We start from the raw sequence: 15,871 nt of genomic DNA on the forward strand, positions 1-15,871 counted from the left end.
GTGGCATTTGAACCTGCTAGACCCATTTAACTTCTGCAACTTGAAAGCTAAAAAATTCTGTTGGACTTTATCCTTGGAATTGGAAAATTGTTTTCTTTTTCATCTTCAAAATGTTAAGAAAGGTCCTTGGCACACAGAACTTAGCACCAGTGTAAGTTAATGAGAACCTTTGTGAAAGAACTATGCCAGCTTTCCAGCCCACAGAAAACACCAGCCTGAGAAAACTTCTTTTTCTTGTGGACCCCTTTCACTATTTAATTCCGAAAGATCAGACCCATCTCCAGACTACATCCATTTAGCCACTTACTCCTCTCCTCATCCCCTGTTTTTGCTGTGATTCACAGTCCCTGTCATCATTTTCTGGGACTGTAACATATGTGGAGAGATGTGGGTGTTTGTACTTAGCGAGCACTGGAGGCCTGGAACACAATGAAAGGCTGCGCTCCTGCGGTTCTGTCCTCTCCTGATGGATCAGCTTGGAAGCTGGTCATTTTCACCCTGCAGCAGGCAATGGGAAATCAGAAAATCATGTCCAGGAATAAACATTTGTTTTGAATTCCTTAATCAGAAGAAGCTATAATTTCATAATAGCATATGAATCTTCATTTTGAGGGATAAAGCAACATGTGGAAATTGTTATAAGGGAATTTCAGTGTTTTTTCAGGGCAAACATTAGGTAATCTTTGAAGAAAAATAATGGAAGTTGTCCTTTTTAGTAAGAGTTGCACTAGGTTGTACTAGATAAGTTTTGAGTGCTTTTTAAATTTATGTTAACTCTTAGACTCTAATCTTTCATATACTTTTTCTCTTTTTTACCCTCATAAAATTTTTATTGTGATAACAAATTAAGCTGTAGTTTAAATGAAACAAACTAATAATTATATTATTCATGGGTACATACTTTATCCATGAAAATTACTTTCATTGGTAAGTTTAATTTCATTCAGTCTTAATACATCTTTATTTTTAATTGACTCATAATATTTGCACATATTCATGGGGTATGATGTGGCATTTAAATGCATATAATTAATAATATTCACATCAAATATTTATGATTTCTTTTTCTGAGAAACATTCAAGTAGCTATTGCTGAAAGAAATAATACCTACATTAAAATAAACTATTATTGTTAACCCTAGTTATTCCACTGTGCTATGGAGAATATTGTTTTTCATCTCCTCCAAATATATTCCTATATCCATTTACTATTTTTTCTCCATCCTTTTTCTGTCTTTTCTGATGAATCCTCTTATCTCTACTTCAACTTTCTGGTTTCTACAGATAAGTAAGAATGTGCTGTATTTGCATTTCTACACCTGATATTTCAGTAAACACAATGTCTACTAATTCCATGCATGTTGCTGCAAGAGAAATAATTTCCTTCTTTTCTGTGGTTGAATATTCTATTCAGTATATGTATGTAAATATACACACAGAAAAATGAATACAGATTACATTTTCTTTATCCATTCATCTGTTAAGTCTTTTGGTTTGACTCTATATCTTGACTACTAAGAATCACATCTTTAAACTGAGATACCAGACTTTTTAAAATCATAAGCAACTATTGTATCTCTTACATTTACAGTATCCCAAATTAGACAGTGAAAGTATATACACCCATGTGTCTAAATCAATTAACAATGATCTGACATTTCAAAAATCTCTGACAGTAGTTTTAAATGCTCTCACCTAAAAAAATATGGTGACCATTACAGGTGATGGATATGTTAATTAGCTTTATTTCTTATTGTATTCATAAATCATATCATACTGAAACTCATACAAATGTGTGAGTTTAATATACTAGATAATAAAATACAAACATTTCTCAAGTGATCATTTAGTTTTAGTGTAATTATATTAAGTATGTATAATACATATCAGGTACTTTTATTTTCTCAGTTTGTATTCTTTAGTCTTATATAAAAAGTTCATTTGCAATTAGCAGAGTAGACTAGCATAGTGTTTTATCTCACCTAAATTACAGAAATGTTTGCATAGTCTATTTTCTTCATTTTTGTTCTGTATGCTTGTCGTTTGTAGAGAACATTATATAATTTTTTATCTTAAAAAAGATAGTATATGTTAGTATTGAATCCATTTCTATATCCTAAGTAAAAAATTAAGTCGATATTAAAATGTTCATTTTAAGAACCCTGAAAATGGCTGGGAAGGTGGCTGAGTGGTAGAGCGCTTGCCTTGCATGCCTGAGGCCCTGGGTTCGATTCCTCAGCACCACATAAGCAGAAAAAAAAAGCCGGAAGTGGCGCTGTGGCTCAAGTGGTAGAGTGCTAGCCTTGAGCTGAAGAGCTGAGGGACAGCGCCCAGGCCCAGAGTTCAAGCCTCACGACCGGACCCAAAAACAAAACAAACAAACAAACAAAAAAAAAGAACCCTGAAAATAATAATGGTAGTGTTGAAGTACAAGTTGGTGTTGATTTGCTTTCATATTGGAGTGTTAGCTGGTAACATTTGGAAGAAAAATAGGAAAGATCATCTAGGCATAGTCTTACTTTGTGTTCTTCTTTTATTGTTCAAGAGAACTATGAGCAAAGAAATGTACATAGACAGAGTCACCAAGAAAAATAAAAGGAAAATGTAAACACTGACAGCAATTGATACAGTTAGCAAAGCATATCTTCAATTCTGACATAGTGACACTACTGCCCTACCCTATATATTCAGACCATGACAATAAATAGCACTTAGTATTCCAAGGATGAGAAATGCATTCTAAGTTCAACATAACTTTTCAGGTCCACAAAAACTTCTGGTAAAAACTTTGTTTTTATTTTTTAAAAATTACATGAAAGTTGCTAGATCTAGAGCGCCTTGAGATCTTTTGAAGGGATGAGACACAGTCAAAAGGTAAGTATGACCCTGGATGAGGGCCTGAGTAAGATACCTTAGGTTATTGGCCTAGAACATTTCTCAAGTGCGTGTGTGTGTGTGTGTGTGTGTGTGTGTGTGTGTGTGTGTGTTGTGTGTGTGTGTGTGTGTGTGTATGTGTGTGTATCTTCAGAAATTTTACATAATTGTCTCTTCTATCAGTCTTCCTCATCTCTTTCTCTTTTCTTAAAGGTGTTTCAATATGTTTTGTTGTTTTATTTTTCTATACATATAAAAATTCTGATTTGCCAAACAGACTGTTCTTGACATCTTTATCAAAAATCAATTGGTCAAAGTCTATGAACCTTTTTTTTTTAATTTTTATTTTTTGGATCTGGTTGTGGGGCCTGAACTCTGGGCCTGGGCACTGTCCCTCAGCTCTTCAGCTCAAGGCTAGCGCTCTACCACTTGAGTCACAGCACCACGTCCGGCTTTTTCCATTATTTGCTTATGTGGTGCTGAGGAATTGAACCCAGGGCCTCAGACATGCAAGGCAAGCACTCTACCACTGAGCCATCTTCCCAGCCCATATGAATCTTTTTTTTTTGTCGGTAGTGGGTCTTGAACTCTGGGCCTGGCCATTGTCCCTCACTCTTCAGCTCAAGGCTAGCACTCTACCACTTGAGCCATAGCACCACTTTGGGTTTTCTGGTGGATAACTGGAAATAAGAGTCTCATGGACTTTCTTGCCAAGGTGGGCTTTGAACTGTGATCCTCAGATTTCAGCCTCCTGGGTAGCGAGGATTACAGACGTGAACCACCAGCACCTGGCTGAAGTCTGTGAACCTTATGTCCAATTAACCACCAAAAGCCAGAGGTAGAAACTGTGGCTCAAACCCTAGAGTACCCATGGGCAAAACTGGTAAAAGATAGCACCCAGGCCCTGAGGTGAAGACTAAGTACCAACGTGCACACACGGACACACACACACATACACACACACACACATACACACACACACACACACACACACACACACACACACACACACACACACACACACGCCCATGCCCACACCAACACACATGCACACATAAACACACAGATTCAATTGACCATAACAAATACAGATTTGGTTGGGGGGGGGGGTTAGTTGTGCTCCATTGATTTAGGTATCTTTTTATTAAATAAGCACCATGTTGTTCTGATTCTCTAACTTTATAATATTAATTTAAATTTTTTTAATTTTTTGTTTGTTCAGGGGCTTGAAACTCATGAAACACATGTCCATGCATAACTTCTTTGCTTATGGCTAATACCATGCCACGTGAGTCAGTCTCCAGTACTACAACATATTTTGAAACCTCTGGCTTTGCTCGTCTGTGTGCGTGTGCATGTGTATGACAATACTACAGCTTCAACTGCACACCTCATGCTTTAATTTGGCTTTTTGGCTCTTGGCTGACACTGCCATTTGAACTACATCTCTACTTCTGGCTTTTTGATGGTTAATTAGAGATGAGAATCTCTTGGATTTACTTGTCCATGTTAGCTTCCACCCCAAAACATCAGATCTCAGTCTCCTGAGTATCTAGGATTATGGATATGAGCCACTGGAGTCAGAACTGTATTTGGTCATTTGGCTTAAAATTTATTTGGCTATTCAGGATAATTTGCGGCTTCATAAAATGCTCACATTTTTTCTATTTCTGTGACATATATCCTTGACCCTGTGGAAGGAATCATATCATGTCACTTTGGGTAGTAGGGATGCTTTAAAAATACTGTTTCACAATCCATGAAAACAGGATTATGTTTCTATTGTTAGTTCTTAAATTTTTCTCATCTATGTATTATAATTTCAAAATATTGATTGTTCAACCCCTTGGTAAATATTTCTACATATTTTACAAGCTTGTTGCTATTGTAAATAAAATCATTTTTTAGGTTTCTATTACATTTCATTCTCAGGTTTTTCATTAATATATTGATTCATGATTTTTTTCATGATGATTTTGTATACTACAATATTAGTGATGTCATTCATTAGGCAGAGTAAAAACTTTGAACTACATGGTGAAATGTCACAGAATGCAATGGGATACCTTTATTACATCATATTTTTTAAAAAATCAGTGCAAAATGGATTGAATACCTAAAAAATGAACCTGAAACTTTAAACTACTCAAAGAAAATATAAGGAAAAAGGTCCAAGACATTATTTGGAACAATAGTTTATTAAACTATATAATTCATAAATCACAATGACAAAAAACACACAAATAAGATTAGAAAATAATGCTCCTGAATAGCAAGAAACCAATCAACAGGGTGAAGAGAAAAACCTATAGAATAAGTGAAAATATTTCCAAGCCATATATCTGAGAAGAGCAAAGGTTTAGTATAAAAACTAAATAAGTGTGGGCTGGGAATGTGGCATAGTGGTAAAGTGCATGACTAGCATGCATGAAGCCCTGGGTTCAATTCCCAAGTACTATATAAACAGAAAAAGCCTGAAGTGGTGCTGTGGCTCAAGTTGTAGACTGCTAGTCTTGAGCAAAAGAAGCTCAGGGACAGTGCCTAAGCCCTGAGTTCAAGCCCCAGGACTGGCAAAAAATAAAATTAAATAACTAACTAAATAAATAAGCAACTCCAAAAACTCAATACAAAGAAAAAATGGGTAAAAAAATCGGTACAGTAACAGAAGAGATATTTCTTAAATAGAGAAATAAAATTGACCAACAGGTATAGGAAAAGGATACTCCACACCATTAATCATTAAGGAAATGCAAATTAAAACCACTGTAAGATATCATCTCACTCCAGTAGAAATGTTGTACAAGAATATATACTGACAAAGTCAGGCCCAAAGAAACATAGATCCCATGGTTTCCCTTATTTGTAATAACTAGTATATGTCTAGGACAAGCAGAAAAGGTCAAAACCTATCGACACATGACCATATAAAATGATGCTAAGCAAAATGAACCCCCAAGATAGGGACACAAGAGGTTGTGTCTTTCTTGCTGTTGTTTTGAAGGTACTTATAATGTACTATGTGATTTTTTTGTCTCTTTTGTATGTTCTTCCCCATGGATATACCCCTGTTTTCACTGTATTTGATTCTAGTGCCCTGTATCTTGATGCCCTGTATTTTGTATATATGTTTTTCTAATTTGGGGAGGGGAAGGGAAATAACAAAATGCCAAAATAAGGATACAGGTTGACCAATTCTCCCAGCACCATTTACTGAAGAGGCTGTCTTTCTTCCATTGTATTTTTTTAGCTCCCTTATTGAAGATTAGATGGCTATAGGTTTATAAGTTCATTTCTGGGTTTTCAGCTCTATTCCATTGGTCCTCAGGTTTCTTGCCAGTACCAAGCTGTTTTGATTACTATGGCTTTGTAGTAGAGTTTGAAATTTGGTATTGATATTCCTCTAGCACTGTTCTTTCTTTTAAGGATTGTTTTTGTTATTCGGAGTCCTTTATTGTTCCATATGAATTTTTGGATTGTTTCTTCTATTTCCTTGAAGAATGAGGTTGGAATATTGATAGGTATAGCATTGAATTTGTAGATAGCCTGGGGAAGTATTGCCATTTTCACGATGTTGATTGTTCTAATCCAGGAGCATGGGAGGTTTCTCCACTTCCTAAATTCTGCTTTGATTTCCTTTTTCAGATTTTTAAAGTTTTCTCAGTCTCCTTGGCAAAGGCCAAAATTTTCTTAATAGAGACCCAGAAACACAACAAATCAAAGAAAGATTGGACAAATGGGATTGCATGAAATTGCAGAGCTTCTGCATGGTAAAGGACATAGCTAGCAAGATCAATAGAAAGCCCACGGACTGGGAGAAGATCTTCACTAGCCATACAATGAACAAAAGGCTCATATCCAAAATATACCTGTAACTCAAAAAATTAAATCCTCTAACAATAAATCCTCAAAGAAACAACTGCCTGATACATAAGTGGGCTAAAGACTTAAAGAGAAACTTCTCTGAAGTGGAAATAAGAATGGCCAATAGACACATAAGAAATGCTCAACCTCCCTAGCCATGAAAGAAATGCAAATCAAAACAACATTGAGATTCCACTTCACCACAGTTAGAATGGCTATAATCAAGAACTCTAATAACAACAGATGCTGGAGGGGATGTGGCCAGAAGGGAACCCTACTGCACTGTTAGTGGGAGTGTAAACTTGTTCAACCACTTTGGAAAGCAGTATGGAGGTTCCTCAAAAGATTCCACATAGAGCTTACCTATGACCCAGCAATCCCAGTTTTGAGCATTCACCCAAATGATCACAAACAAGACCATACTAAAGCTACCAGCACAACTATGTTTATTGCAGCATTATTTACCATAGCTAAGATATGGAACCTACCCAGATGCCCCTCAGTAGATGAATGGATCAAGAAAATGAGGTATATTTGTGTATGTATGTGTGTGTATACATACATACATATATATATATATATATATATATATATATATATATATATATATATATATATATTCAATGCTTCCACCAGGAAGAATGACATTGGCCCATTTGTTAGGAAATGGAAAGAGTTGGAAAAAATTATATTAAGTGAAGTAAGCCAGGCTCAAAGAAACTCAGGCCCCATAGTTTCTCCTTATTTGTAATAACTAGTACATGTGTAGGGCAAGCAGAAAAAGCCAAAATCTATGTACATATGACCATATAAGATGATGTTAAGTGAAATGAACCCCAAGATAGGGACACAAATATCTTTTTTCGTTCTTGCTATTGCTTCTATATATGTACCATGTGATTTATTTTGTTTCTTAGTATGTTCCTTCCCCATGGTAAAACCCCTGTTTTCACTGTATTTGATGTCGGTGCCCTATATCTTATATATACACACCTCTAATTCAGGGAGGGGAAGGGAAAAAAACAAAATGCTTAAATAAGGATACAGGTTGACCCATTGTAACAATGAGATGTACAAAACACTACTACGTTGAAAACGAACTTTACAATTTCGGGGGGAGGGGAGGGCAGAGTTGGGGAGTTGGGGTGGGAAGAGATGGTAGGGGAAAAACAAAGGAGGGAGTAACAGTGCTCCATAGGAAATGTACTCATTACCTTACTCATGCAATTCTAACTTTTCTGTACAGTATCTTTACAATAAAAAATATTTTTAAAAATATGTATTGACAAAAATGTGAAAAATACAATAAAACAATTCTAACATTCATAAGTAAAAAGTCAATAACTTTGTGAAATGAAAAGTAAAACATCAAAAGGAGCACATAAACTAACAGACTGAATTGTAACCTCTTTGTACAACTATTTAGAAATAATAAAAAAAATATGATTTAAAGAAAGAACCACTGAGGATAACACAGATTCTCAAGGATGCAGAGAAAGAGGCCTCCGGCAAACTCTGGGTGGGAATTTAAATCAATACAGCAATTACAGAAAACAGTGTGAAAGTTCCTCAAAAAGTTAAAAGTAGACCTGTCATATAATACAACAAGCCTCTACTTGATATACATCTAAAAAATGCAATCAATATGTAGAAGAGAAGTCAGAGTTCTTGTGTACATTGCCATATTATTCACAATAGACTTACTATTGAATCAATCTACTTGTCTATCATTTTTAATAACTGCATAAAGAAAACAAGGTATATGTGAAAAATACAATATTTTAAAAAGGAAACATGAACATGAACATCATTAAATAAAGTAAACCATTCTCAGACAAATACCACATAATCCATTCTATGTATTATTGAAGCCCAAAAATGTTAGACTCATACAATCAGAGACTAGAATGGGGTTGATAAGGGCATTAGCGGGTGTGGTAGAATTGAAGATATTGTAACTAAATGATACAAAATATCCATTTGATAGGGAAAAATAAATCCAAGAATTCCTTTTTTAGACAATGATAACTATAATGATAATGTATTATATTTTTGAAGCTTACTAAAATAATGGATTTTAAGTATTTTCACAAGAATATGAGTATTGCATACTGCTCAATGCAGTCTCTCCATATATGCATATTTGAAAACACTTTGTATATCAGAAATATATACAATTTCAGTCATCAATTAACATAAAAAATGTAAGGATGAATAGAAAAAATTACTTTTTTTCTAAATTCCGGTCACAGAACTTTGATCTTCAGCTAAAAAAATTGCACACGCAATTTCCAGAGCAGTAAGGGAGTACTGTTATACATGAGAATTTCATATAGAGAACAAACAGTGGGAGGATGTCCCTTTGAAAATAAGATTCTTTTATACTCAGGGAAATAAAATTCATCTGTTAATAAAAAAGCAAACAAAAAATGAATCCCAAACACGAAGAATTTATTTTTAAAACCATCTCCTATTGGCAGAATGATTGTCCCTACACATTTTTTTATTTGAAGCCAGCATGCATTTTTCACCAGTTACCTCCCTTTCTGTTAGAATTCTTATTTTTGGTGAGTGACCAATTGTCTCATGCTGATTTTCCCCAGCAAGGTATATGTTCACCCCAGCTGCAAAAATTTTCCAAACTCTACAGGGAAGCCTCCATAGGCAAAGTTGGTTTATGATCTTTCTAATGCAAACAGTGTGACTCTGCAGGAGTCTACTGGGGAATTCGAGAAAGGGATAGAGTAAGAGGGAAAGGTTTGTAGTTTTAATCACTTTTTGAGAAGTTGATCCCCAAAATGATTAAGATCCACATACAAGTTACTATATTTGACTTTCAAAGATGACATGTTAATATAGAACAATTATTAATTCACCAACCTCTCTTGTAAAGTAAATATATATGAATTATTCTGCAGTAGAATTGATGTCAGAATCTTGGAGGAAGTTGTTCAGGGCTCATGCTATGTTGGGACCAAATTTGTTACAGCTTCTGGAACTTGAGGCCCAAGTCAGTAGGACTGGAGATGTCACTATGGGCAAATATTGATAGCACAGATTTCCCCCAATAGATTGGTTTTATTCCCTTTTAAGATGAGAATTTAATATGTAGGAATTTGAACAGAGTAGAAAGTCTAAGGAACAACTTGACAGGTTTTCATAACTACCATTCCATCAGAGAATTCTGCTTAATAAAAACCTAATTTATTACCTTTAGCTTTATCATATTCTGCAAGGACTTAACCATCTGCTTTGTAAACTATCAAAACCCAGAGAATTAAAGTAGAAAGGGGTATCATTCCCTCCACATGACACTGAATGGCTCTAAACCAAGATGACATCAGAAATAGGACTCCACCGCCCTCCCCTTAGGCAATTGTGCAACAAGCAAATGAGCTGAATATTTCTTTCTAAAGAATATTTCTTTCCTGTATTCTCAACCCAATGCCTCTCTCTTATTTTACCAAATTATCAATTAACAAAGCTCCAAAACAAATAATTTATCTTTTAAAAAATCCATATCAGAACACTTGTCCCTATAACCATATCAACACCTATCCTATACCACAACTCATTTGTTAGGAAATAAAAGACTTGGAAAAAATTATTTTAAGTGAAGTAAGCCAGACCCAAAGAAACATAGGTCCCACGGTTTCCCTTATTTTCAGTAACTAGTATATGTCTAGGATAATCTTACCAGACAAGTAGAAAAGGTCAAAAGTACATATGACTATATAAGATTATGCTAAACAAAATGGACCCCAAGGTATGGACACAAGAGGTTTTTTTCTTTGTTGTTGTTTTTAATGTACTATGTGATTTTTTTGTTTCTTTTGTTATGTTCTTCCCCCTATGGTATAACCCTTCTTGTCACTATATTTAATTCTGGTGCCCTGAATCTTGTACATACATTTTTTTTTAATTTGGGGAGGAAAAGGGAAATAACAAAATGGTCAAACAAGCATTGTTATGTCTCATTGTTACAATGAGACATACAAGACACCATGTTGAAAATGAACTTACAACTTGGGTGGGGAGGGAAGGGATGATAGGGGAAAAACAAAGGAGGGGGTAACCTAACTCGTGTAACTGTAACCCTCTGTACAGTATCTTTACAATAAAAAATATTTAAAATATATAAATAAAAAGTTAAAACTTCATTATACAAATGAGTTGACATGCAGCAGCAGAGACTTACTTCCTAGCTTCCTGTCTGTCTTCCTTCTCTTTAAAAACTTGTCCTCCTCTGACAAAGTCTTTGTTTCCCATCATTTGTTGCAGCTCTGTGGGAGCATGTGACTGCTCTCTTGGTAACAGTCTTTGAGCAAGACTAATGTGTGGGACTAAGCCTCCCTTCTTGAAAAGAGAAAATGTTTTTACCTTTTTCCCCACTTCTTACAGCTTAGAAAGCGCACTTGGTAGTGATCCATTGTCCACAGGGCCGTCAAGGGTAATCTAAGGAAATAGCAGGACAATATTATAAAAAGAATCTGGGCTCCTGAATGACTCAGCCACCTTCCTCAGGCTTGTGGCGCTAACCTTCCACTTTGTTTGAGGCACTGTGTTCTAGACTCTCTGTAGAGCCTTGCCAGTATCCTCAAAATGTATACAATTATTCAACTCAGAACTCCTTGAGCTTTATTACTTCTACTTCTGAATGTGTTGAAACAGTGCTGCTGGTACATTTTCCCATACAGGTAGCAAAAGGTTATTGTGCTTTCTTTTTTCTCATTTTGAACAAACAAAAGCTACCCTGTGATAAGTAACTTGAGCCACTAGCTTTAAGCAACCTTGAGGTATCCAAGGGGCTGTCCTTTAGCTACTTAACACATTTTCTACTGTTTTATTATGCTATCAATACTTTCTGAAGTTCATTTCTTCTTTGTTTGGAGGTACTAGGATTTCAGCCAAGGATCTCAAGCTTGTTAGGCAAGTGTACATACAACCTCCAGCCTTTGAAATATTCAACTACTGGATTTTTACACTGAATCTTATTTCAATCTTCTTGACTGTCTCCAGAGGCCATGTCTCCATGCATCTGCTTATTATCAATTCTCTGCCTGGGTCTGGCCAAGAGCAGTCAGGTGAAAATAGTATTTTACTAACAATACCAAGTTTTGTGACATTTTGTGGATCCTCCAATATTAGCTCATATTAATGGTCCATAAACCAGATCTGCAAAGACTTAACATTGCTTTAGGTATCAGTCTAACATTGTAGCTCTAGCAGGCGCACATTTCTACCACTGATAAAACTTCATTGGTTTTTCTTTCTTGCGATTGTTTCTCACATATTTATAAGATGATTTTTTTTGTTGCTTTGTATGTCCCTCCCCCACGGTATAACCCCTGCTTTCACTGTATTTGATGTTGGTATAATTTGTGCAGGGGAAGGGAAAAAACAAATCGTTAAATTAGGGATACAGGTGGACCCATTGCAACAATGAGATGTACAAGTCATTATGTCAAAAAACGAACTTTACAACTTTTGGGGGTGGGGAGAGCTGGGAGGGGAAACAAAGGAGGAGACAACCATGCTTGATAAGAAATGTACTCATTATCTTGCTTGTGTAATTGTAACCCCTCTGTACAGTATTTTCACAATAAAAAGAAGAAAAACTTATTAGTTAAAAAAAAAAAAAAAAACTTTCTTGGCCCCTTCTCCGTGGCGGTTAGTGCGGAGAGTGCAGGAGTGCGCGCCGGGCTCGGAATGCACAGTTATTATTAATAATTATATATATGTATATTTAAATATCCTTTTAAAAATTACCAAAAAAATCCGTGTCTCCCCCGCCGGAAACTGTTATTTTTTTTCTTTTATCCTTTTATAAAATAACCCGGTGAAGGGCTGGGAAGGTGGCTCAGGGATAGAGCATGCTGCATGAGGCCCTGGGTTCGATTCCTCAGCACCACATAAGCAGAAAAAGCCAGAAGTGGCGCTGTGGTTCAAAGTGGTAGAGCGCTAGCCTTGATCAAAGGGGCTCAGGGACCGCGTCGGCCCAGAGTTAGAGCCCACGACCGACATATATATATAATATAATAATATACATATATATACATGGGAGGCAGCCCAGACCGACCCCCTCCCCCGCGGGCCCCACAGCAGCTCCAAGAAGAAATGCAGAGGCGCAGGCTTTCCCGCCCTTACCCGGCTCCGCCTGCCCCACTCTCTCCCAGCCAGCGGCCGCCGTTGGGTGGTCGGTTGAGATGTCGGTTGAGTCCGGAAGATTTTTGTCCCTCTGCGCCCCGCCCCGCCCCCCGGCTTCCGGCCCCGCCCCAGCCCTCCTCCTCCTCTCACAGGCCCAGCCGGCTGGCCTCCGTGTGATCCATCGCTTCTTAGAAGTGGAGTGGGCACCATAGCCACTAAAAATCCGGGGGCTGCGAGGGTGGCTCAGCGGTAGAGCGCTCGCCTCACATGCCTGAGGCCCTGGGTTCGATTCCTCAGCACCACATAAGCAGAGGAGTGCTAGCCTTGAGCTGAAGAGCTGAGGGACAGTGCCCAGACCCAGAGTTCAGGCCCCACGACCGACACACACACACACACACACACACACACACACACACACACACACATTTTGGACAAACCCCTGCTTTCGGTAACCTCCTTTCTGTAGGACGGTTTGTGATGAACGTGGCTCCAAGGGCTGTGGACTGAACGGGATGCTTGTAAATGATCGCCAAGTATTTGTTGGACGATTTAAGTCTCCAGAAGCAGAACGGGAAGCTAGGGCAAAAGAATTCACCAATGTTTACACCCAGAACTTGGGAGAAGCCTTGGGTAATGAGCGCCTTAAGGAACTCTGCATGTCTGGACCGGCCTTGACTGTGAAAGTAATGACTGATGAATGTGGGAAATGTAAAAGAAAGACATGAAGATGCTCAGCAAGCTGTGGGCGAGATGTATGGAAAGGAGCTAAACAGAAAACAAAATTCACGTTGGTCCAGCTCAGAAAAAAGTGGAACGACAGACGGTACTTAAGCGCAAATTTGAGTAGATGAAGCAAGATAGGCCCACCAGGTACCAGGGCGTTACCTTTTATGTGAAAACCTTGATGAGGGTATTGATGACGAGAAAGAGTTTTCTCCATTTGGTACAATCACCAAGGCAAAGGTTATGATGGAAGATGATGGAACGTGGTCGAAGCCAAGGGTTTGGGTTTGTTTCTCCTCTCCAGAAGAAGATACTAAAGCAGTTACAGAAATGAATGGTAGAATTGTGGCCACAAAGCCAGTATATGTAGCTTTAGCTCAGCGCAAACAAGAGCGCCAAGCTCACCTCACTAACTAGTAGCTGCAGAGAATGGCAAGTGTAGGAGCTGTGCCCCGCCCCGGAGTCAACCCCTACCAGCCTGCACCTCCTTCAGGTTATCCCACAAACTCAGAACTGTGCTGCATACTGCCCTCCTAGCCAAATTGCTCAACTAAGACCAAGTCCTCGCTGGACTGCTCAGGGTGCCAGACCTCATCCATTCCAAAATATGCGTGGTGCTATCCGCCCAAACCTCTCCTAGACCCCCATTTAGTACTGTGAGACCAGCTTCTTCACAGGTTCATGTCCACTCATGACTTCAGTCATGTCCACTCAGCGTGTTGCTAACACATCAACACAAACAATGGGTCCACGTCCTGTAGGGGCAGCTGCTGCTGCAGCCACTTCTGCTGTCCGCACCGTTCCTCAATATAAACACACTTCAGGAGTTCGCATTCCTCCACAACATCTTAAAGCACAGCCACCGGTTTACCATGCAACAGCCTGCTGTTCATATACAAGGTCAGGAACCTTTGACTGTTTCAAGAGCAAAAGCAAATGTTGGGTGGAAAGCTGTTTCCTCTTATCCAAGCCATCCACCCTTCTCTTGCTGGTAAAATCACTGGCCTGTTCTTGAAGAGATAATTCAAAACTAGTTCATATGCTTGAGTCTCCAGAGTCTCTGCATTCAAAGTTGATGAAGCTGTAGAGGTACTACAAGCCCACCAAGCTAAAGAGGCTGCCCAGAAAACAGTTAACAGTTCCACTGGTGTCCCAACTGTTTAAAAATTGATTAAGGACCTTGAAAAGAAACTCTTGCCTCATCAAAGAAACATATCAAAAAAACTTAAATATTATGAAAGTAACATTGCAAAATATAAAATAAAAAGAAAGGAAACTGAATCTAATGTAGTGAACAAATGCCAGGTCTAGCAAACAGTGCTAGTCCTAGATTACTTGATTTAAAAACAAAAGAACTACAAAAAATTTAGTAAAATATAAAAACAATGTTTTATAGGCCCTGGGAAAAAGAATTTTTAGCAAAGTACAAAGATGTAAAGCATTCCTTTCTTTAATTTTGTAATTCTTTACTGTGGAATAGCTGAGAATTTCAGTTCTAAGTAACAGAATTGATAACCGTGCAAGGAACCATAATTCGGATTATAAAATTCTTGCTTTAATAAAATTCCTTAAACAGTGGGAAAAAAACTTCATTGATTACATCCTACAACATGGATTTGTTACCAGCAAAAAAGCTTACATTTTTCTTTTGGTTAATTCCTTTTTGTCTTAAAATTATAAAGAAAATGTTTTTTAAAAATAAAAGAAGGAAATTAAAATAGAAGGAATAAACAAGGAGTAAGAGAGATAACCATGGTTCACAATAATCTGTTTTATCAGGACCTATTAAAGCAGAGCCAAAGGCTCTGAATCAAGAAATAATAGAAAGAAAAATGCTAATAACTCTGATTTGGTCAGCATGTTGTATGTATTTGTTGCAATATTACATTGAATCCCACTAATATGTGGCGAATATATATTAATTAAAATTAAATATAAATGTGGTATTTTATGTAAATTCTTATGATTTTCAATCTCTCTTAAGATGGGAAATGACTTTCATCTTTGGCCTTCCAAGACAAAAGAGTCTCAAAAGAAACAGAACTTCAAAGGGAATCTATAGAAGGAGTTATTAAGCTGAGCTTTTTGTACCCTACACTCCTGGAGGGAGTGACTTGGGGAAGCCTGAAGTGGAAGGGAAGAAGGAGGCAGAAGTCAGAGTCTCCTCAGCCTGCTTCAAGTAGAGCAGCTTTTTCTTTCATCTCTTAATATGTTAATATTCAGTCTGAGATTTTTTCTTTTTAAAAGGGAACTCCTAATAAGTGTC

The 15,871-nt window shown here is 37.4% G+C and overlaps 1 pseudogene; it reads left to right on the forward strand.

Moving 5' to 3' along the window:
• The first annotated feature begins 13,149 nt into the window (after positions 1-13,149).
• Positions 13,150-14,947, forward strand: LOC138822545 (polyadenylate-binding protein 1-like; annotated as a pseudogene).
• Positions 14,948-15,871: the final 924 nt, after the last annotated feature.

The sequence above is a fragment of the Dipodomys merriami genome, unplaced genomic scaffold, assembly GCF_024711535.1.
Source record: "Dipodomys merriami isolate MVZ:Mamm:240054 unplaced genomic scaffold, mDipMer1.0.p SCAF_112, whole genome shotgun sequence".
NCBI classification, from domain to species: Eukaryota; Metazoa; Chordata; class Mammalia; order Rodentia; family Heteromyidae; genus Dipodomys; species Dipodomys merriami.